Below are 22,160 nucleotides of genomic sequence, written 5' to 3'. Positions count from 1 at the left end.
CAGTACTGGAGAAGTTTAATTAGTCATTCAAGATTTTTTGAAAAAGTCATGGCAAGGCTGAAACTTAGGCCCATATCTATTGGTAACCAGAGTCTGGTTCTTAGTCAATGTGCCAGAGAGATACCCTGAGAGACTAAGATGGGATGGGAAAGGAGAGAGAGAGAGAGAGAAAGAGAAGACAAGCATGTGTGTGTGTGTGTGTGTGTGTGTGTGTGAGATACTGTGATTTATAATAAGAAATATATATTTGTTCTTCCTCCCAGTTTCTTGCACAGAGCTCCTAAAACCCTTAGAATTTTCTAATCAATGAGAATGATAAAGGTGCCTTTTGTTATATTAGTGAGGTGACTTTTGAACCACACCTAAGGATGGGGGCTGGTTGCCAGTGGAATCAGCTGTGTGATCAGAGGGTTAGAGCTTTCAGTCCCCCCACCCCCTACTCCCCACCTCCACAGAGGCGAGAGGGACTAGAGATGGAGTTCAATCACCAGTGGCTAACGATTTAATCAATCATGTCTGTGTAACGAGGGGTAGTCGGGGTTCAGAGAGCCTCTGGGTTGGTGAACCCATGGAGATTCAGGGAGGGTGGTGGCTGGGAGAAGTCATGGAGGCTCCACACCCTTTCCCCATACCTTGCCCTCTGCGTCTCTTCCATCTGGCTGCTCCTGCATTATATCCTTTTATAATAAACTGATAATCGAAGTAAGTAAAATGTTCCTCTGAGCTCTGTGAGCCACTCTAACAAATTCATCAGACCCAAGGAGGAGGTTACTGGAACCTCCAATCTAGAGCATGTCAGTCAGAAGCACAGGTGACAACTTGGACTTCTGATTGGTGTCTGAAGTTGGGGGATGGGGGGCAGACTTGTAGGACTGAGCCGTTAACCTGTGAGATGTGACACTGTCTCCCAGTACATAGGGTCAGAATTGAGTTGAATTGTAGGATGACCAGCTGGTGTCAGAGAATTACTGATTGGTGTGGGAAAAACCTCCACACGTTGGAATTGGTGACAAGAATTATAGTGACTGTTACACTAAAATGATTTACTAATTTCATTTCTTCCTCAATTCTTTAGGGTGAACAGCTTATCCAGGACCTTTGTTCTCCCATTTGGAGAGAGTAATTAAGACCTTAGACACACTCCATAGTTGAAGAAACATGGTTTCCAGGGACATCAATTCAAATGAAAAATCTAGGACAACCCCTCTCCTACTCCCACTTTCTCCGAAGCAAAATAGAGACCTGGGGACCTGGTCTGTACTGTAGCCACTGCCTGGGTGTGAGCGTCTGTTGCTGTCTCTCAAGGGTCCTTCTTTGGCTCCCCTCCCCCAAATGTTCTTATTGTTATTTTAAAGTCCTAAATTTGGCTTGACCTAGGCTGGGGAAAGTTATCTTTCTTTTTCACTTTTCCTTCAGGTGAAAAACGAGGCTGACATATTTATGGATTTTTGTTACTTCTTTAATAAATGGCTCCCTGGGATGCGATTCTAGGAAAATGGCACTTTAAGGAATAATGTCTCAGAAGGTGGTGACTGGGCAGAATTAACCATTGTGGTAAGAGATACTCCACACTATGCATTTCCAGGAGACTGGCGGTGGTCAGAAATGCTCCTATTGATTCCGTCCACAGAAGTGTACACGTGTTGGTAAAATGCCTTTCACGGACATTTATAGGACTTAAGGATGAAGAGAGAGATGCTTTTCCTCTCCACTGTTTGTCGTTTCAGATGGAAGAAGTAGGGCTGAAACATGCCAGAGAACTTGTCATACTTCTTCAAGAATCTGAAATACTTTTCGGAAGAACAATTCCCTCCACTCTTTTCAATGACATTCTGTTTCTCTTGAGGGAACAGGAAATAATGACTCTGAGTATTTCATAGGGTGCTAGAAGAAGAAGGAGTCTTCCTGATGTAGTTGTATAATTTCCTCATTTTTAAAGATGAGGAAACTGAGGCCCAGGGAAGTAAAGGAAGTCACCCTTGATCTCACAGTGAGTTTGCATGTGTGAATCAGGCCAAAGCTCAATTTCCCTTTTTGGTGCCCTATAATTACCTGGGAATAATCTCAAGAAAACATGTTCCAAACCCTGGAACCCAAGGCCTCAACCCCTCCTTTTCCCTTTTTTGCTCATTGCTCACCTGTGCTTTGTTCAGTAATGGCCCTGATGTAGCCAGTTCACCAGGCGGCCCATGGACTCCTCAGAGAGCATTAGTCTTGGGCTCTTGCCTCAAGGGCCCTGATTCATTTCTAGCCATGATTGCATCAGGGTGCATATGTGTCTCTGTGTGAGAGATGTGGGTATTTCTCCAGTCACATGTGAGAGTTTGCCTCAGCTACCCACCCCCATCACACTCTATCAGCTATGGCTAAAGAATAAAGCCAAGAAGGAGGCAGCCACTTGGGATTTCATACAGACTAGAGGTCTGGTCCTCTTAAAGATTATAAATGCTGCCATAGGAAACATTAAGAATTAAAATCATGATTTTATTGAGCGTTTCCTTTGTGATCCTTACTAGCATTTTGAGTCAGTGAATAAAGTGAGGCTGGCATTTTAATTGGCTTCTTGCAAAAGTGGTTGGGCAGGGTACTCAGGCTTTTTGGGGAAGTGTATGGACGTCTTCAGATAAAAGGTTTTATATGAGGGAAAGGTTATTGCTATGATTTTGAACTTTCAGAGTGGTTTCGTTTTTGCATATTTATGATATTAATATAACTTTAATAGAAGGCTTAATGTGCAAGTTGCTCAGCACATTGCCCAATGGAAAAAAAATAATGATACAACTACTGCAATGATAAGGCAGTTTTCACCTACACTTAATTATCTCTCTTTCTTAAGTAGAAAGACTTGATGAAATCTTAAAAGTATACTAGAAAAGTTCCTAGAATGAAATAGTTTAATTTTAAGATTTATGTTTTAGGTAAAGACCAAATAGTATTCTGTCCATTTGAAAAAACAAAAAAAGGTGAAAGTTAAAAGTTTCATAACTGTGTGATATCTGTTACTATCAGAGAAATTGGATGTTGAAATGGACAAGCAAGACTGAAAACTGAAGTGGATATATTCTTAAAAACTGTGTGAAAGAGGCAGGGGGTGTGGGGTTCTTTAATGAAATAAATCTGACGTTGACCTAAACCTATTTTAGCACTAGGCTTCGGTGTAGACTATGCATAACTTGAGTAGGAAAGTTTGGGCACTATTCTTTGTTGAATAGTTGAAACTGTGGCTTTGGGCTTGTAGATCATGTTTTATTAATTTTTAAGAAACTGGATGCTGTCCACTGTGTCTGTGGATGGAAATTTTATTGCAGAAACTGTTTACTGTTATGTAAGTCTGTTTCATACAACCACGTGAGTTGGCTCTGCTACATATTTACAATCTCTAGCTTTTGCTGGGTCCTCACTGCACCCATAATTCTGTGCCTCCTTTCCCCAAGAAAATATTTAAATTTTTCACTGTTCTCATTCTGAACAACCCGGCTCATGACATTACCTCCTAATTCACAGAAAATGTACATCCGATCCAGCAAGAACTCTCTCAACTTCTTTCTTCTCTCATGTAGAAACAGTGACATGCACACCCCTCCTTCCCTCCCAAGTCCCCCTTTGTTCAGACCTAGCCCCTCTACATGTTCTGGGTTGCAGTCACTTCCACCCCCCATCTCTTCAGGGGGCTCAATTAATCACTCTTCTCTCTACTAGGTGCTTTCAATCACTCTTTTTCTATTGGTTTCTTGTTCTCAGCACATAAATATGCTCAATTTTTCCCCATCTTAAAAAATATATATATGACTTTCCCTTGACCCAGGGTGTCCTAGCTATCGTAAGTCTCCTTTCCATATACAGTCATAAGAGTAGCTTATACTTATTCCTTCTACTTCCTTATGTTTCATTTATTACTTAGCTTAGCTCGACCTTACTTCCAACCCCACCGCTCCCCATGAAATGCTCTCACCAAGATCATTTAGCATCTCATAAACTCCAAATCCAGTAGACTTTGTGTTAGGCCTCTGATTATTCGGCTTTCTGTGGTAGTTGCTTAGGGTAAAATCTTCCATGTGATCTTTGACTCCTCTCTCTCACATTGCACATCTGATCCAACAGCTCTACTTTCAAAATCTATCTAGAATTCAACTACTTCTCACCATCCCATTGCCACCTGGTCCACGTTAGGATCACTTTTTGCCTGCATTATGGCAATGGTTTCTTACACTTAAGAAGGGGACCAGTTCCCCTAGCTCCTGCCCTCACCCTTCTACACCCTGTTATCACCCTGCAGCCAAAGAGTTTAAATGCTTAAATTAGGCTATGCTGTTTCTCTCCTCCTCACTCTCCGATGACTGCCATCTCGCTCTGAGTAACGAAGTTCTCAGTAGAAGCTGCAAGGCCCTACAGGATCCTCCCCCTATTCCTGTCTGTTTCCGTCTCCTACCACTGCTCTTGCCTCCCAGAGCTAGGACTAGCATGAAGCTCTCAGAAAGTGCCTGGGGTGCAAAACTGAAGAAGGACCCCACTCTCAGGGTCTTGAAACACTACTGACAACTTCTTAAAATCCCTCTTCTTAAAACTCTTCTTTCCTTGCTTATGTTGCCCAGTTTTCCTTCAATTTCTTCAACTTTCTCCTTAATTCCACCCCACTCCCATCTAAGCAGCATGGTATTGTCATGGGACGGTCAGGTTTTTGCTGTGCAAATATGGAGTTAGAGTGCTTGAGTTCAGTTTCTAGAGCCATGTGACAATAGACAGTTACACTTTCTAAGCCTCAGTTTCCTCATTTGGAAAATTTAAATAATAATGTCTACCCTGCAGTGTTGTTGTCTGATTAAGTAAGTCATGTAGACATTTAGCATGATGCCTGGCATAAAGCAAGTGCTCAATAAATATTCATTATTATAATAAAAACAACTGATATTATTACTTCTGTTTGCATCCCCTTATCCCCCCTGTCCTCTCTGGTAAACCAGTTGAGTTTTTCCAGAACTGCTGCAAAATAATTCCTGATACAAATCAAGCGATTTTGTTTCTAAAGGCAAAGAAGAGAATGACATAGTTCACATTTCCTTTCTTTCAGGAAAAATGTTACGGGTCATACTTTTGCTAAGAAGCTTGAAGAACAAAGTTAATTAAAACATTATTCCTAGAAAGAAAGAGGAACAGAACGTTAGCAAAATTCCCTTATCAAATCACATGTTGAAGTTATACAATACCAATGACATACAAGATGGAAGAGAAATTATAATCACATGTGTGGGGACCAGCAGAGATTTTTACCTGATATACCAGTGGGCTGAATCTTGGCATATGAGTGGTATATACATACATAGGTGAAGTGTTTGATGACTTTAAGTTACATTTTTCTAAAACTCCAGGCTACTGGGAGAGAATCTGTTTAGCTAACAATGATTTTTGTAAGTCATCCCATGAGACGCAGCATTAGGATTTATACTGATGGAGCACTGGCTATGGGCTCAGCAAGGAACTAGGTGTGTTCCTTTTGCCTGGCATAGTCTGTCTTCAGATTCTCTCTTGACTTTCTCCTTCTTGTCACTTAGGTGCCAGCGCCTTAATCTCCCAAGTCAGAACTCCTCACAGTCATTCTCCATCTCATTATCCTGTTTTATTTTTGACTGACAGCCAGCAGTCAGAGAAGGGAGTGTGCTCATCTTTCTGCTTCCTTTCTACTCTTACTTCCCCATATTTCTAAACTTGCTTTCTGACTCCTCAAGTGTTGAAGTTCAAGGCAGGACTTAGTAAATGTTCAATGTTTTCTCTTTCTCTTCTGGACACTTCCCTGGATTCTTTGGAGATACTGCTTGCGGTCTTGTAACCTGGAGTTCCCTTAACATAAGTGAATGTATTTCTATGGTGGCAGTGTATGGGAACCCTCAACCTGGCCTCATTGCCTAGCTACAACAACGAAAAAATCCCAAGCCAGTCTCCTTTTCCTGCTCTCTCAGCACATTTTCAGACAAGCTTTGGAAGCCTGCCTTGCTGCCCTCAGATAGCCTCTTTATATAAGTAATGAACCTTTTCGTACCCCTTTGGTGTGGTGTCATTGGTCTTGACATTGGAACCAAATTTTGGGTAAGGGAGTCCATCTTGCAAGGGACCACAAAAACTGGTGCAGCAAGCTGGGTGACCACATTATTTATTTTGCTTGATATTAGTATAGCCATTCTAGCTCTCTTATGGTTTCTGTTTGCATAATATATCTTCTTCCATCCTTTTACTTTCAATTTATTTGTATCTTTCGATATAAAGTATGTCTCCTATAAGTAGCAGAAAGTTGGATCTTGTTTTTGTTCTTTAAATCCAATCTGATAATCTCTTCCTTTTGATTAGATTGTTTAGTTCATTCACATTTAACGTTATCATTGATATAGTTGGACTTACATCTGACATTCTGATTTTTTTGTTCTCTGTGTCTCATGTCTTTTTTCTCATTGTTTTTCTTTTATGTCTCCTTTACTACTTTCTTTTTTTAAAAAATGGACTTTATTTTTTAGAATACTTACAGATTTATAGAAAAATTTAGAAGATAGAAGAGTTCCTATATATGCCACACCCAATTTTCCCTATTATTAACTTCTTACATTAGTATGGTACATTTGCCACAATTAAAGAATCAGTACTGATATATTAATTAAATTCCATAGTTCATTCAGATTGTCTTAGTTTTTAAAAAATTGTGATAATATATATATATAACTTAAAAGTTAACCATTTTAACCATTTAAAAATGTACAGTTCAGTGGCATTTAGTACTTTCATATTGTTGTGCACCCATCACCACCATCCATCTTTTCATCTTCCCACACTGAATCTCTGTACTTATTAAACACTAACTCCCCAGCCTCCACTCTGCTCAGCCTCTGACAACCACCATTCTGTTTTCTATTGCTATGAATTTGACTAACTAGCTACCTCATATAAGGGGAATCATACAATATTTGTCCTTTTGTGTCTGGCTTATTTCACTTAACGTCATGTCTTCAAAGTTCATCGATGCCATTTCCTTCCTTTATAAGACTGAATAATATTCCATTGTATGCACATACCACAGTGTGTTTATTCATCTATTGGTGACCAGTTGGATTGTTTCTACATTTTAGCTATTGGGAGTAATGCTGCTATAAACATGGGTGCACAAATATCTATTTAAGTCTCTGATTTTGATTCTTTTGGGTACATATCTCAGATTTCCTTAGTTTTCACTTAATTTTTTTTCCTTCTATGATCCCATCCATGATACAACGTTATATTTGGTTTTTGTATCTCCTTAGGTTCCTCTTGGCAGTGACAGCTCTCAGATTTTCCTTATTTTTGATGATCTTGATAGTTTTGAAGAACATTGGTCAAGTATATTGTAGGATGCTCCTCTACTGGAATTTGTCTAGTGTGTTTCTCATGATTAAACTGGCATTATAGGGTATGGAGAGGAGAACCATAGAGGTCAAGTGCCATATTCATTTTATATCATATCAAGGATACATACTATCAGCATGACTTATCATTGTTGATAACTGACCTTGATCATTTGGCTGAGATGATGTTTCTTAGGTTTCTCCACCGTGAAGTTACTCTCACCCACCCCTATCGTCCATACTGACTCTTTGGAAGGAAGTTACTGTGAGCGGTCTACACTTAAGGAGTGTGGAGTTATGGTTCCCTCATTAAGGATGGAATATCTACATAAATTATTTGAAATTCTCCTGCCAGGAGATTTTTCTCTTCTCCCCATTTATTTATTTATTCAATCATTTTCTATGTCAGTGTGGACACATGGATATTTATTTTATACTGTGGGCTATAATCCAGTGTTATTTTATTTCTTTATTTTGCTCAAATGGTTCCAACCTTGGCCGTTGGGAGGTCTTTCAGTTGGCTCCTATATCCCTTTGACATATCTCTATTAACATAGGGTTTTAATTAATTTATTTTTTAGCATTTCCTTATTTTCTGTCATTGCAAGATGCTCCAGGTTCATCTTGTATATTTCTTGCCCCTGTCCTAGAATCAGTCATTTCTCTAAGAAAATCCTGTTTCTCTCATAAAGAGAATGGTATTAGAAACCAAAATCTGGGTGCTAGGTGTTCCCGTTACTACTGTTTTGCATGTCTCACAATTTTTTTGAAACTGGACATTTTGGTAGTATAGCAACTCTAGATACTGATTCCCTCCCTTACTCCCCAGGAGTGGTGGTGGTTGTTGTTGGCTTTGTCAGTTGTTTATTTATTTAGTGACTTGGCTGAACTAATCCTGTGACATCTATTTCCCCCCTAGTGTGCAGCCCCTGTTATCAATGCTTACATTTTTTCCCCCTTGTTTTTGTCTTTTAGCCTGGCTACCTAAGGATCATCCCTGGGTCTGTGTTGGCATAAGCCACTTATTGGTCAAAGGTTGTACTTAGCCCCCTTAGCCAGTTAGATTTTTGCTCTCTCTCTCTATTTTTTTTTATTGCAGTATAATTGCTTTACAATGGTGTCTTAGTTTCTGCTGTACAGTGCAGTGAATCAGCTATATGTATACATATATCCCCTCCCTCTTGGACCTCCCTCCACCCCAAGCCCACCCATCTAGTTCATCACAGAGCAAAGAGCTGAGCTCCCTGTGCTATCCAGCAGTTTCCCACTAGCTATCTCTTTTATACATGGTAGTGTATTTATGTCAAACCTAATCTCCCAATTCATCCCACCCTCCCCTTCCCCACTGTGTCCACACGTCTGTTCTCTACATCTGCGTTTCTATTCCTGCCCTGCAAATACGTTCATCTGTACCATTTTGTGTGCATGGCCTCAAGGTTGCTATTACAGTTCAGGGAATTTGTGTTTATTGCCCCATGTTCAGCCAAGGGCTTGTAGCTTGGAGGTTCTTTCTCTGATTGTTCCCAAGAGGGCTCAGCCTTGGGCATGCCCATAATCTGCCAGTTTGTCAGGGGTGAGTGTAATTTTAGTTTTAAACCTAGGAGTCACCCTGGATCAGAATACCTGTTGTTCACGGTTTGGTCAAGGGTTGTGTTTAAGCCCCTTGTGCCAGCAAGTCTTCCATCCTGGGATGACTGATCCCAGGAGGGCTTTTCCTGGCTGCTCTTTTCCCAGTTCTCGCTATTAAACTTCTGGCTGCACTGCTGTTTTGCTTGTCTCTTGGAGCTATCATTCTCCTCTTAATTACTGTCTACCAAGATCTCCAGTGTTCTCAAAAACACCCTTACGCATGGAGTTCTCTACTCTCTGTTCCAAACAGTCAGCCCCCTCAGGCAGAGCTTCCGAACTCTTCATCCTTTGGGTCTGCCTCACCCCCTGGGTAGAACCCCCATGCCACTGCACCAGAGCTATACTCCAGTTCTATAGGAGGACACTGCTTGGGGGGCCAGTGCCAGCCCCTGGTCTTCTCAGCTTGCCCTTCCCCAAAGGGAACCTCTATGATGGAGCTGGGCAAGGGTGATCAGGGCCCCTGTACTTTCAGTGGGCTACAACTGGTGCAGGACTTGGGAAGGGAGCTGCATCCCCTAGACCATTCCTCCTAGGAACAGAGCTTCTGTAACACTAGGTTGGGGTGGGGTGGGGGAATGAGAAATATTACTGGCAACATGCCACTCTTGGGGTGAAATCATAGACCAGACTGTGCACTTCAGGAAGGGGAGGCCCCTATCTTCCTAGCTGCATATGCCCAGGGTATGGGAGTTAAAGGAGCAGGTCATGGCTGACATGCCATGGATGCTTGTTGTTCTTATGAAATTTAGTAGATTATCTTGAATGAATATTTCTCCTTTTGCTTTATGCCCTTAAGATAATTTCCAGGGACTTTTAAGTGATTTACTTTAATTTTTGTAATTTTCTCCAGTTAAATTGTTGTTACGCTAAGGAGAGTCCACTGGAAGTCCCATCCACCCAACTTTAATATTCTTTTACACCAACAATTATGTTCCCTACCATGAATACGAGAGACAGTCTTCCACTATGTTGATGTTGCTGCTGCCACGGATTGCTTGGTGGGGAGGTGGGGTTTAAGAATCAATGAGAATGTGTCAACTGTAGGAGGGCTAAGGAAAAGAACTGGCCCTACCATCAGTGGGGAAGGAAACAGGTTTTATTTTTTATCAGTGGCTTCTGATTGTAATTCAGGTTGATGATCATCACCCTGTCTTCTTACTACATTCATTCCAGCCTTCTGGGGGTCCTGATATAGCCATCTGATGCTTCCTTGGGCATCTGAACTAATATCAGCATCAAGTAGCATCTGTTCACTGTGAGGAGAGAAAATGCACATTAATTGCAGCAGGAGGAATTTGGGCTAAATGTGAGGAGATAGTCCCTGATCAAAAGCATTAGCCTGAGAGGTCTTTTTCAAGTGTAAATCAGATTATGCCACTCTCCTGCTTCAAGCCTTCCAATGGCTGCCCAATGAAATTAGAATAAAGTCCAATCTCTTAACCAAGACCTACATTTCATTTCACGCCCTGTCATTCACCATGCTTCAGTAACTCGGGCTTTCTTTCTGTCCTTCAAGTCCACCAGGCTTGCTCCTGCCCTAGGACCATTGCGTTCGCTGGTTCCTCAGCCTGGAATGCCCGCGCTCAGATCTCCACATGGGTAACTGTGATCAACCGTCTTAATGCCAAGTTCACCTTCTCAGGAGGACTTTCTGGCTCACGATATCTAAGGTAGGTTCCCCTCACTCCCAGTCTCCATTGTTCGCTCTTCATTATTAACCTGCTGCCACTCTCCCACTAGAGTGTAACTTCCAGGCAGCAAGAATCTTGATGAATCTTGATTATGCTGTCTGCTCTCTTCTAAGTGCTAGAAGTGCTTGCCATCCAGTGGGAATTTAATAAATCCAAAGAATAAATGGAAGAATGAAAACATGGATGGAATGAATATCCATATTTTTCTTTTTAGGTTTTAAGGAAATGAATAAAATACTCTCTTGATGAGGTGTCTCAGAAGAGGGGCCTAGATAAGATTCAATGGTGAGGTCTTGTAATGTGGGGATTCACTTTACTAGTAGAAGAGTGCTTTATAGAAAGTGGCAGACTGAAGTGTTTTCCAGGGAAATAAATCCTCCAAACAGGAACAATTCAACATATATTCAATTATTCAGTTGTTCAGAACCTGGTTTTTAGTTCCACTTTGGCCCCTGACTGAAATAATTTCATGTGCACTTGTGCCCTGTTTTGTTATAACACCCAAGGGCAGGCACAGTAAGAGTGATAGCACCACTGTTGACCTCATATACTTGTGATTGCAATAACTTTGAATATTATGACTCATGGAAGACACAGAAACCCCAAATAATGCTGCCTTTGCCAATTTAAACAAAGCCTGGCTCCTTTCTATTTCATCAATCAAATGAATGTCCCTTTCCTTACCCCAGTGATTAAACCAACTATTTTGTTCCAAGATGTATTTTCTTTATCAATTACTGTGCTGAGAAATTCTTTCATCTTGGATTTAGAAACTAATCTTCTTATGAGAAATGCAGAAAAATGACCCTGGTTTTAACAAGTCTAGGACTTTGAAATCTGCATTACGGAAGGGTATGGAAACATGATATTTGATCAGGGGAGGTGAGGGAGAATTGTATAGGCTCTGACTAATAAATAATGAACCAGATACATCTATACATGAACTATTGTGTACCTGATCTGTTTGCTCTTTAAACTCTTAGCAAAGATTACACATACAGAATAATTATTACATATTTCCTTTGAAATGGTGACCAAGAGTACTGAGAAATTACACAGTGCACTGAACAGGGCATAGTGGCCAGATTTTAAGTGGCCTCCCCCCACAAATCCCCAATTCCTGAAGTAGAAATGTGAATTCTCAAGTGCCCAAATTGTTAATAACTTCAGAAGTTCACACAAGCAAACCAATATTTCAAAAATTCTTTTATCATGATAATTTTCAAACATACAAAATTATTGAAAGAATAGTACAATTATTTACCAATATACCAACCACCTAGATTCCACAATTGTTAATATTTTACTAATCATTTGGATGTAATACTTTATATTTCAATACTTCAGTATTCATCTCCTAAAAAGAAGAACACCCTTCGGTATAATCACATTTAAGACCATTAACAGTAATTCTCTAATATCATCTAATAGTTAAATTCAGATTTCCCCAATAGTCCCTGAAATATCTTTTATGTATTTTATTTTTCAAATGAGGATTCATTCAAAGTCATGTGTTCCATTTGGTGTTTCTGGTCTCTTTTAATCTGGAACTGATTCCCCCCCCCCCTTTTTTTTTTTTTTCCGTGACATCACTTTTTGAGAGACTAGGCCAGTTATCTTGCAGAGCTTCCCACGTTCTGAATTTTTCTTATTGTTCTATTGTGGTGTTATTTAACTTTTTCCCCTCTATCTCCTATACTTCTTGTAAATTGGAAGTTAGGTCAAAGGCTTAGTTCAATTCAGGTTAAACGTCTATGTCAAGAGTTCTTCAAAAGTGATCCATACTGCATCATAGCAGGAAAGGTTGTAAGCATCAAAGCATGTAAGGTTAGAATATTCTACTACTAATGATGCTAACTTTTAAAGTTCTTTAACTTCAGTGTTTCTATAAGAAAACAGTTTACATTTTGGACAGTAGAGAGCTCCTTTGTGCTAAAATTAAGGTGATTTGCAGCTTACAAAACAGATACAAGCAACAGTTTGCAGAGATAGTCTAAAATGATGACTCATTATCCATTATTCCATCAGTGATGGGGGAGATACAACTGGATGTCAAAGGGACTTGAGAAATAGCTGAAGTCAGGCTACCTCTCCCCAGGAAGATGAGCAAATTCCCATGTGGCCTGGATCCTGGCAATAACTTCAGGGAAGTGGACTTGGGTGCCTGGGTGACACCAGGTAAAGGGCTTAGGAGGTTGGTGTTGCTCTTCCCCTAAATTTTAGGAAAATTTCCAGGGAAATAATTAAACAGCCCAAGTGGAATTTCTGGCCTTATTACTTATACTGCTGTTATTTCAAGTGCAACGACTTTATCTATTTGATTTAAAAAACTGGTTCCTGCTTTAAAAAGCTTTGGGGCACCAGAACAGTAAAACTGTCCAATAAAATACTTAAATCCATTGACAGCACCACATTTAAAAACACAGTGTATCACAAAGCAACATAAATGCCATGACCAGTATGAGATTCCCTTTGGCTACACAAATTTTTAAAGACAGCCTTTACACTGGATTAAACATGTGTAAACCTGGGTCTGGTTGAACCAATGAAGGCAGACGGCATGATAGAAAAGCATGTCCTTCCCCTGATTTAGATGCACAAGGTGGGGAGCTAATAGCACACTCAAATTACTATCAAAGCTAAACTTTATCTCTTGTTTACTGCACACTGGGCACTGGGCTAAGAGACTCACATTCTGTGCATCATTTAATTGTCACAATAAACGTATAAAGTCACTTATTTAATGAATAAGGTATGTGTGTGCATGCGCATGTGCATGCATCCTACTGTGTGCCAGGAATTTCATTTTACTGGGCTCTGGAACAAAATCAACATCCAAAACACACAGGGCTCCTCAATTCAGGCTGACCTCAATTCGGGCTGACCCTAAATAGTAAGGGTCTTGAATTTGTAGATAAAACCTGATGAGGGGCCACATGTCAACAAGTTATGTAACTGCTAGTGCAGGCATTTCAGGTTAGGAAATCTTTCCATTCTGACCATTACATGGACTCTGTGCTAACAGGCATTTTGGAGGTCTGTTAAAACTGATCACAGTGTAGGCAACATACTAGCATAAGAATGGGCTCAAGGAAGCTGATGTTGTAAGAAAGGAGTGATGGAGAGAGAATCAAGAGGCAAGAGGTTTACATGAAAAGTATCTCCCATATGGATTGCTCATATTTGCTGTGTTTTCTTTCAATAATAGAAACTAAACATAATAAGAAAATAAGCCCACTTTAACAGAACACAGTTATGTTTCTATTTTGGACAGAAGGATCTTTATGAGGAGATGAAGTGGCTTATTTCAGAGAGGGTGTTTCAACAGTAACGGGGCAAACAGGAGAGACTTCTTTTCATTTGCACAGTTTGGTTGAAAGTTAATCAAACTTAACACAAGTGCAGAGACTATGAGGTGAAAACACACTTGAATATTTTTTTAAAAGACCAAGAAAACAACAGCATCTGTCATTGTTTGGGACTTTATAGTGTTCAAATCGCTTTCACATACTTTATCAGAAATACCTTACGTGTATCTTTTCATCCTCATTGGATTCTCTCATCCTCACTCACCCCATGGCCTGGACTCTCAGCTCCTTGTTCTAAACAGCTGCCCCTCCTGAAGCTGTGGGGCTGTAGGATTTCACCACTGTGGACAACTTGCCACAGGCTTGGGGACTCTGGCTCTTCCAGGCACTTTCAGACTTGGATGAAATATCACACTAAAGGACATAGGAGTAGGCTTCCTGGGTGATTTCAAGGGGTGGAGGGATGGGGCAATCTGGAAGTACTGGGCAGTAAATTCTTCAGTGGGCAAATATTCATCAGTGTTTCATCTTTCCTTGATGGGTTGCTTCGAGGTATAGTTTCTCCATAGATATCTTGCATGATCCTGTGAATACGCCTGTCAAATGACTGGTTGTGACCCTTTGTGGCTTCACATGAAGCACTGGTCAATGTGGTAGCTCATCATCTTTTCATTCCTTCCCATTCTTCTTGTCTCGTTTCCTTTTGCCTTCACTCTGGATGCCCTGGGATTGTACCTTCCAAATAAAGCACCAGTACTTAATCCCTGCCTCAGGCTCTGTATTTTAGGAAACTAGGTCTCATACACATATTTGTTTCCAACTCTTTCCAACACTTTGAAGTAGACAAGAATGTTAGTGTTAGTCATACTTTAAAGATGAGAAAACCGAGGCTCGGAAAGTTTAAGTGATTAGTCTGAGATTACCTTCATTTATTTGTTCATTAATTCACTCATTTATTTAACAGACATTTCTCAAGCACCTTCTGTGTGCTGATGGAGTCTGAGACAGACAAGATTTCTGCCTTCACGGAACTTAAATTGTAATTTAGAGGAGACAGATGGCACGTAAGTACCATCAATATCTGCTGAATGAATGAATTAATGAACAGATGCAAGAGTCTTATCTTCCCCAGGTTGACTACTTAGATTTTTAAAAAACATATCAAATTTCAAATTATTTCCCCCAAAAAACCTTTTTTGGGGGTGCTATTGTTTTATTGTTGTCCTGTATTTCTGCTTAATCTGCCCATCGAGTAATCCAGTATTTGTTGACTGCCAAATGATTAGTAGGCTCCAGGGACTTTTAGGACAATATAGGCAGAGGGGACAACAGGTACAAAGACAACAAAGTATAAACAAGCCTGGGTGACTTCAGAAACAGAAAAGAGGCTGGTGTGTCTCGGAAGTAAAGGGTGAGAGGGAGAGAGGTGTGGGATGAGGTCAGAGAGATGAGCAATAGCCAGATCATATAGAGTTCTGAATAAGGGTTATGATTTATTATAAGGACAGTAGGAAACCACAGGAAGGTTTTAAGTGATATGATTAACATGATTGCTAAGTGGTAATTCTCAGGCCTTCTGACTCCTGGACCTAAGGACTTCTTCTACATGAAGCAGGTGTCAGAGTTGGGACTAGAAGCTAAGCTCCAAGGCTTCCAGTTTCTGATAGAGTGAAGCCAGCTTCATAATGGTAGCTCAGCTATGAAGCCCTCTGATAATGCAGCAACATGACTCCAATGGCACCCCTTCCCCTACAACAGATGAAAAGACAGACTCATGGAGTCACTTCCAGCCAAACAGGACTTTATCGTTCCATCTATAGATTGGGAATGATATAACCTTTTATTCAATAGTGAGGTGGAGGGACAGAGACCTACAGGTCCTTGGGAGCAGGGAGCATGTGACCTTGGGCTGCTGAGAATCAGCTGTGGTTCAAATCAGTCTGAGTAATCTGGGCATCAGATCAGCAGTGCCTGTCCTATTCATTTAATAAGTGAAAATGATGCTATTGCCTTGTCTGGTGTAAGAGAACTGAGTGGTTGTGTTCAGTGACAAGAGAGGTGTCAGCATGGGTTCCACGTTGTTTTGAACATCATCCAGAAAAGTCACAGGCAAGATGGGTAAATGCAGCCTGATTAGTAAAGTTTTGTTTTGTTTTTGTTTGTTATTTTTGTGTGAAAGGATGATGGATTTTCCTACACGGGGTGCCTTTGCAAGGGATTCTGTGATCCTCAATAAATGGGTATGGGAATGCAAATGTAGGGGTCACTGTCCTGAAGAGGATTCAGGACTTATCCATAGGCTTGAAGTTTGGCTCTCCCTTTGCCTCCCAACTTCCGTTTTCTTAAGAGAGAACTGCAGCCTGGGGACACAGCTCCCCTTTTCCCTGGGATGCTTCCCTCCAGGAATTGTGGATCAGGCAGTCCTCAAGCCCTCAGTAACTCACGAACCTTGGGCCTTTGCACCACAAGTCCCCTGTGTGGACACCCCTTAATCCCCAGCCTATTCTCTCTTCTGGCTCTGCAGCTCTCAATTCAATAGTTTGCCTTGAGGCCTGCAGAGACCGTTCCTATTCAGCTGACCACTAAGTGATATTTTGATGTTATTAATGTGTATTCATCTGCTCCCTTTCTTCTCCCAAAAGGAGTGAGGGAGACAAACATTTCAGAATAGAGATGAGGGGACTGATGGGGTGATCATGTAGGTTTGGGGGAAAGAGGAGAGGAAATTGAAAACATGGTGAGCTTGATGGAGCCAAGGAAGTGGAGAAGATGCCAAGGAAAGCTGGTAAACAACAGTGTTTGTGCATCGCAGAATCACACCTTCTCTGAGTCCACTGTTTCACCAGCCTGCCCCCATCAGCCCGGCGCCTCTTAGCAATTCCCCAGCTGTCAGCTCCCTACCTGCCCGGCTCTGGCTGCTCGGCTCAGAGCTGCTCCCCTGGGCCTCTCTCTGGCTTGTCAGTGGGCTGCGTCAGCATCACGCCACACTGTCTCCCGTTGGCCCGGTGATCAACGCCTGACGGGCCGGCCCTCTCTCCCCTCTCAGCTAGGGCCAATGGGAGTCAGGGGAAGGTTTTGGTTACAAATGAAAATAAAATAAATAAGTCATACTCCTGCACTCCAGAGTCTGGGAGAAACATCTTCATGGCCTCGTAAATCTTTCTTTTTAAATTTGTCCTTCTCCTTCCAGATGCCCCTCCCGATCCCCTGCGCACACTTGGCTGCCCCTCACAGTGCAGGGAATACGAAATGAGAGGCTTGGGCTTAGGCTAGATGTCAGTAACCCCCCTCCCCCGCGAACCCCCAAAGGCATTTGTGCTGTGTGTGTGCGAGTGTGTGTGAAGAGAGGAACCAGCCAGCCAGAATCCAGGCCAGTGACAGCTTGTCCCCTACTCTTCTGACCTTTGCAACAAGACACCCAGCCCCCTCCCAAATCCCCCCTCACCTGGCTAAATTACCCCCAAAGCTCTTGGTTTCTTTATTTCTTTCCATTACAGGGGGTTCTGATAATTAAATGCAATACTCTATTTTAAGATGCCTAGGAGTTTTTCTAAATAGATATTAGACATTTTATTAAAGCTCGTTGAGTTTGAATGTTTTGCTTAAGACTTTGTCGTCTGTTTAAAGACACATCTTAAAACAGGGGATGCTATTAATCTCATACACCTGAATGTGAATAACAGTGCCCAAAAGTTGGGCCTCAGAGAGTCAGGAGAAAGAGCTAGAGGTCCTGAAGTCACCAGGTGGATGACGTGTGTGAGGGACCAAGGGGTGTATGCTGGAAAAAGCCTTACACCCCTTTGTGGTTTGCCTAGGGTTGCCCAGGTCATGTCATAAGGATGATTAGATGGGGTGGTGGTAGGAGGGAAGCATGGTCACAGGGGCCAAAGGATTAGAAGGGAAGGAAAGCAAGAGGGTGGCTGCTTGGGCAACCAGTACTCAGTGCAGGGGAGGCTTTCCCACCCTCCCACCCCCGCAAAGGATCAGCTTTGTCTTAAAAAGTCTTTTCACTTTAGACTAGGGTGGACAATCCTCCTTGACCACTGCTATCCTACACTCCTTCCCCTCTCTTACTTCAGTGCATTATCCATGAAGGGAGAGGAGGTGTGCCATCCATTAACTGTGGCCAGAGGGCTCAACTTGCCAGTGTCCTGAGCTGTTGAGGGGTCGAGGAGAGATTTGTACCTGATGTGTTATCTTATGGGGTTAAGGAGGAGGAAGAGACTGGGAAAGGGTTAGGTTTAAGGAAAAGTTGCCCAACTTCTGCCAAATGGGAACAATGGAGGCACCACAGGGCAATGGGGCTGCCCTCTGAGGGATGCCAAGATGGAGCCATGGCAGTTCAGGAGGGTAGACAGGCCAGATGTCTGCTTTCACATTGTTATCCAGGAAGATGTCAGTGTTCAGAGCCGTGTACATTTCTATCTCTTTGAACGTTTTCTGTCTGCTTCCCCTGCACGGTTGCCATGCCGAGGTGGTGGTGAGATTTTTATAGACCATACTTTTGATGGGTAGAGTAGCTTCCACATTGGCTTGGGGCCAAGATGAACAGGTGCCATCACAGAGACTCTGGGTGCCATGTAGAGGTACATTTGCCACAAAGCTGGTGAAGTTTAAGGTTTAGAGTCCCTCGTTTGCATGAGCTCTGTCCATGGCGCTGAGGTTGGCCTGGGAATATTTACACCAGGGTACAGTCTGCCCTTGGGAGGACAGACAGAGGAAGAGGCCTAGGTCGGCCTTGTCTGAACAAGAAATTCCAGGGTGCCATATACATGGAGCAAGACCAGGAAGTGGGAGGCGTGGGCTTTGAGTACACATATGCATGTTTCTTTGACCCCGTAGACGCCTTGCCATGTGTAGAGGGACGGAAAGAGAGGAGGAGCAGAGTGTAGCCTGTAAAGTATGGATTCCCTCTAGCCTGGGTTAAGGGTGTTTCTGATAGTATCCCGATAGGGTGCCTAAGACTGGGAGTACATGTGTATACAGAGAGTAAAAATATTTCAGATGTGCAGAGCCAGAAGCTAGTCTGTGGAAAGTTCTTCCAAATCTTAAATCTCATATGTCTGAAAGAAACGATGAAGATTTCACCAGATTTGACAACCATCCTAACAGTTTCCATGACAATACCAGTAATGACTTCTGGAACTGAGGAAGCTTTTCTAAAATATCAATAATAAAAGGCAAATTTTGACCAACCATGCTAGAAGAAAGACTGAATTATCTTTCTATTTCCTCTAGAGGATAAGATATGACAAAATCATTGTCATGTGAAGAAGTCATCAAAGAGCAAGCAGCCAAAAATATAGAGGAAAAATTATTATAGAGCCATGTCAGGAAGTTAATTAATAAAAATCTTACTTTTTTTTTTCTATTTGTGATGTATGTGATATTTATCCACTAATTTTGTGTTTTGTGTTTTGTTTCTTCATTCTAAGTAAATAGGTTTTTTTGGTGCTTAGTTTTGAACTTGTAGCTTAGCACTGTTTTTTTTTCAGAGGGGCTTCTAAGTTTTATAAACTTCAGCCCCCATGAAACCTGTACCAGCCGCTGCCACCCTATTTTTTTCTGGGTAACAGTATTTAATGTCCTTCATGACTGTAGCTGGGAATAAAGGAAATTATTGTAACCACTTCATGTCCTCAGTAGACTGGGCCTTATAGGCTAAGCCCAAATTTAATAATGTTTGTGATGTTATAATGTTTATAACGTTTGGGATGTTTACCAAACTTGCAGTTTCATATGATCTTCAGTAAGCTACTGAACGTTTTGGATTTTGGATTCTTCATCTGTAAAGTGAGAGGGGCAGATAAAATGTTTTCTAGTTTTCTCTCCAGCACTAATGTTCTATGCTTTTCCCACTGAAAACTGAACTCAGCATTAGCAACTGGTATAAGCTGAGGACTGTCGGTATTAATTATAATCCACAGCAATAACTAGGTCCCCAGATAATGTCTTCCCTGAACAGCTTCCAATCGCACTTCTCCCCATATCCCACCTCCATAATGGTGTGGCTCACAATTTACACGACATATGTGCTTCTTCGAAGTCATATTTTTCTGATTCAGAGTATATAATGGATATGCTAGGGAGGCCTTTAAGAAAGAAAATCTATCATGAAGTTCTTATTGGCAAATGTAAGCAAATGTGACTTTATAAAAGGATTCTTCAAGTGGATTCCCTCCATGCCAAGATATTCACACCTCATATATAATTTCTTAAAATTCATATATTCAGATTAAGTTATATGAAGCCACATTAACAACGGCAAAAGTGACAAATAAGAGAGCCAATTTTGATCTTAGAATGGGGACAATGGAATAAGATGGAGAGATTTGAGGTCTGGAAGTTGAGTATATGGATAGAAAAGGACCCCCTTATCCCCAAATGTCTGGGTGACACCAAACTGAAAGACAGCTCTTGGAATGTGTCTCAGGTGCTACACTTACTCCTACTTTGACTATAATACCTTCTGGCACCAGAAATACGGCCAAGACAATTCCACGCATTCCTATAAATGGGTCTGTTTCTGCATATTGTGTATAAAATGTTCAAAACCTCTAAACACTCATATATGTCCCTAACCAGTGATGCAGCTAAGGGACTTATGCCCAAAGGAGTCTTGATCTCCAGCTCTAACAAAGACTGCTCTGATTCCTTGTGATTGTTCAACAGGCATCTCTCCCCTCTTTTACTATCCCTGGGAAACTGTTTCTATGCACTCCCCACCCCTACCCGCCCTTCAAATGCCCACTAGCTGGGTGCATATGTTATTCTGAGGCAATAAGGACTCTGAGTACACGTTTCTTAACTCATTCTGCTGTGTCACTGTCTCACCGGATCAATATTTGGCCGGGGAAGTGCTAACTCAAAGTGAAGGCTGCTTCCTCCGTCCTCTTGTAGAAGAGCCGTGTCTCCCTGGAGTGTGGCTAACACTTGTGCATTTACCACTTCTTTTTTCCTCCTGCTTCTGTCTTCCTTCATCAGCTGAGGCTGACCCTGGTTTTAAGGATGGATTTCAGGATGGAGGACTTAGATCTTTTTTTGTTTTTCTTTCATTCCCGTGCAAAGTTTTACTTTAAAACAAGGAAATCATCTGTTTATCTTAGCCCAGGCAGTCCTGGAGAGTTTAAGCACGGGGATATGGAGAAAACTTCCTGGGTTCCAATATTTCCTATCTGTGTGTCCTCGGGCAAGTCACTTAACCTCTTTAAATCATAATTTCACAGTTTGGAAAATGGGGATTAAAAACGTAGCTTCCTGAGGAGCTGTGAGATTAGGTGACCTGATGCCCGTCAAGTTCCTGGCATGGCTCTGACAGGTGAACAGTAAACGCTCAATGAGTGTTAGCTAGCATTTATTGCTTCCCATGTTTCCTCTACATTCTGTACTCCCGTGGGTAGGGGGTTTGTTTTTGTGAACTGAGTTTCTGCAAGAGAGACGAGAGGTTGGCTTAGATCTATATTTTTAGCCTTTTGGCCTTGTACTGTGGCCTTTCCCCCCTTTATCTTTCTTGCTTTCTTTTTCCTAAAGCCTAAAATATTTATTTTTTTATTTTTATTTTTTTAACATCTTTATTGGAGTATAATTGCTTTACAATGGTATGTTAGTTTCTGCTTTATAACATAGTGAATCAGCTATACGTATACATATATCCCCCTATCTCCTCCCTCTTGCATCCTTTCTTGCCTGCCTTACCTCACATACACATCTCACATACACATTCACCTTGACTGGGAGTTTCTCAGTGGTCAGTAGCAAGCGCCTTTGTCTCTCATCCCCAACTCCTGACTGAGGACACAATTTAGAGCATATGTCCAATAAATGTCTTTCAAGTGATTTCCCTTCTATAGTCTCATCAGATTCTTGTCTTGTTATTTTTATTAGAGTCCTACATTCTGAACATTTGCTTGTTTTGGCAATGGAGTCTATGTTTGTAAGATATTCTTATAAGACTGTGTCCTAAAATATTTCCCAAAGTACGTATGACCGGCAGGGACACTAACCCAACGAGAAATATCAGGAGAAAAGATGTCTGTGGTTGTCTGCCTCTCCTCTCCTGCTTTGTGAGGAGTGGACACTTGTGAAGAATTGTCTGGTGGAGAGAAAAATGACAATTTGAGACCTGCAGAGGAATGTTAAGGGGCCTGTGCTTTCTTTGTACGTTTAGCCTT

The 22,160-nt window shown here is 41.5% G+C and overlaps 1 long non-coding RNA gene across 1 annotated transcript in view; it reads left to right on the top strand.

Moving 5' to 3' along the window:
- LOC132369176 (uncharacterized) overlaps positions 1–22,160 on the top strand; it is a 255,598-nt gene that overhangs the window by 169,384 nt on the left and 64,054 nt on the right. Inside the window, exons 3-4 of the long non-coding RNA XR_009504287.1 lie at positions 10,507–10,660; positions 14,954–15,053. This is a non-coding gene — a long non-coding RNA (uncharacterized LOC132369176). The remainder of the gene's footprint in view (positions 1–10,506; positions 10,661–14,953; positions 15,054–22,160) is intronic.

The sequence above is a fragment of the Balaenoptera ricei genome, chromosome 7 (assembly GCF_028023285.1).
Source record: "Balaenoptera ricei isolate mBalRic1 chromosome 7, mBalRic1.hap2, whole genome shotgun sequence".
Classification (NCBI taxonomy): domain Eukaryota; kingdom Metazoa; phylum Chordata; class Mammalia; order Artiodactyla; family Balaenopteridae; genus Balaenoptera; species Balaenoptera ricei.
The sequence above is the reverse complement of the archived record's forward strand: the minus strand, read 5'-3'. Positions and strand labels throughout refer to the sequence as shown.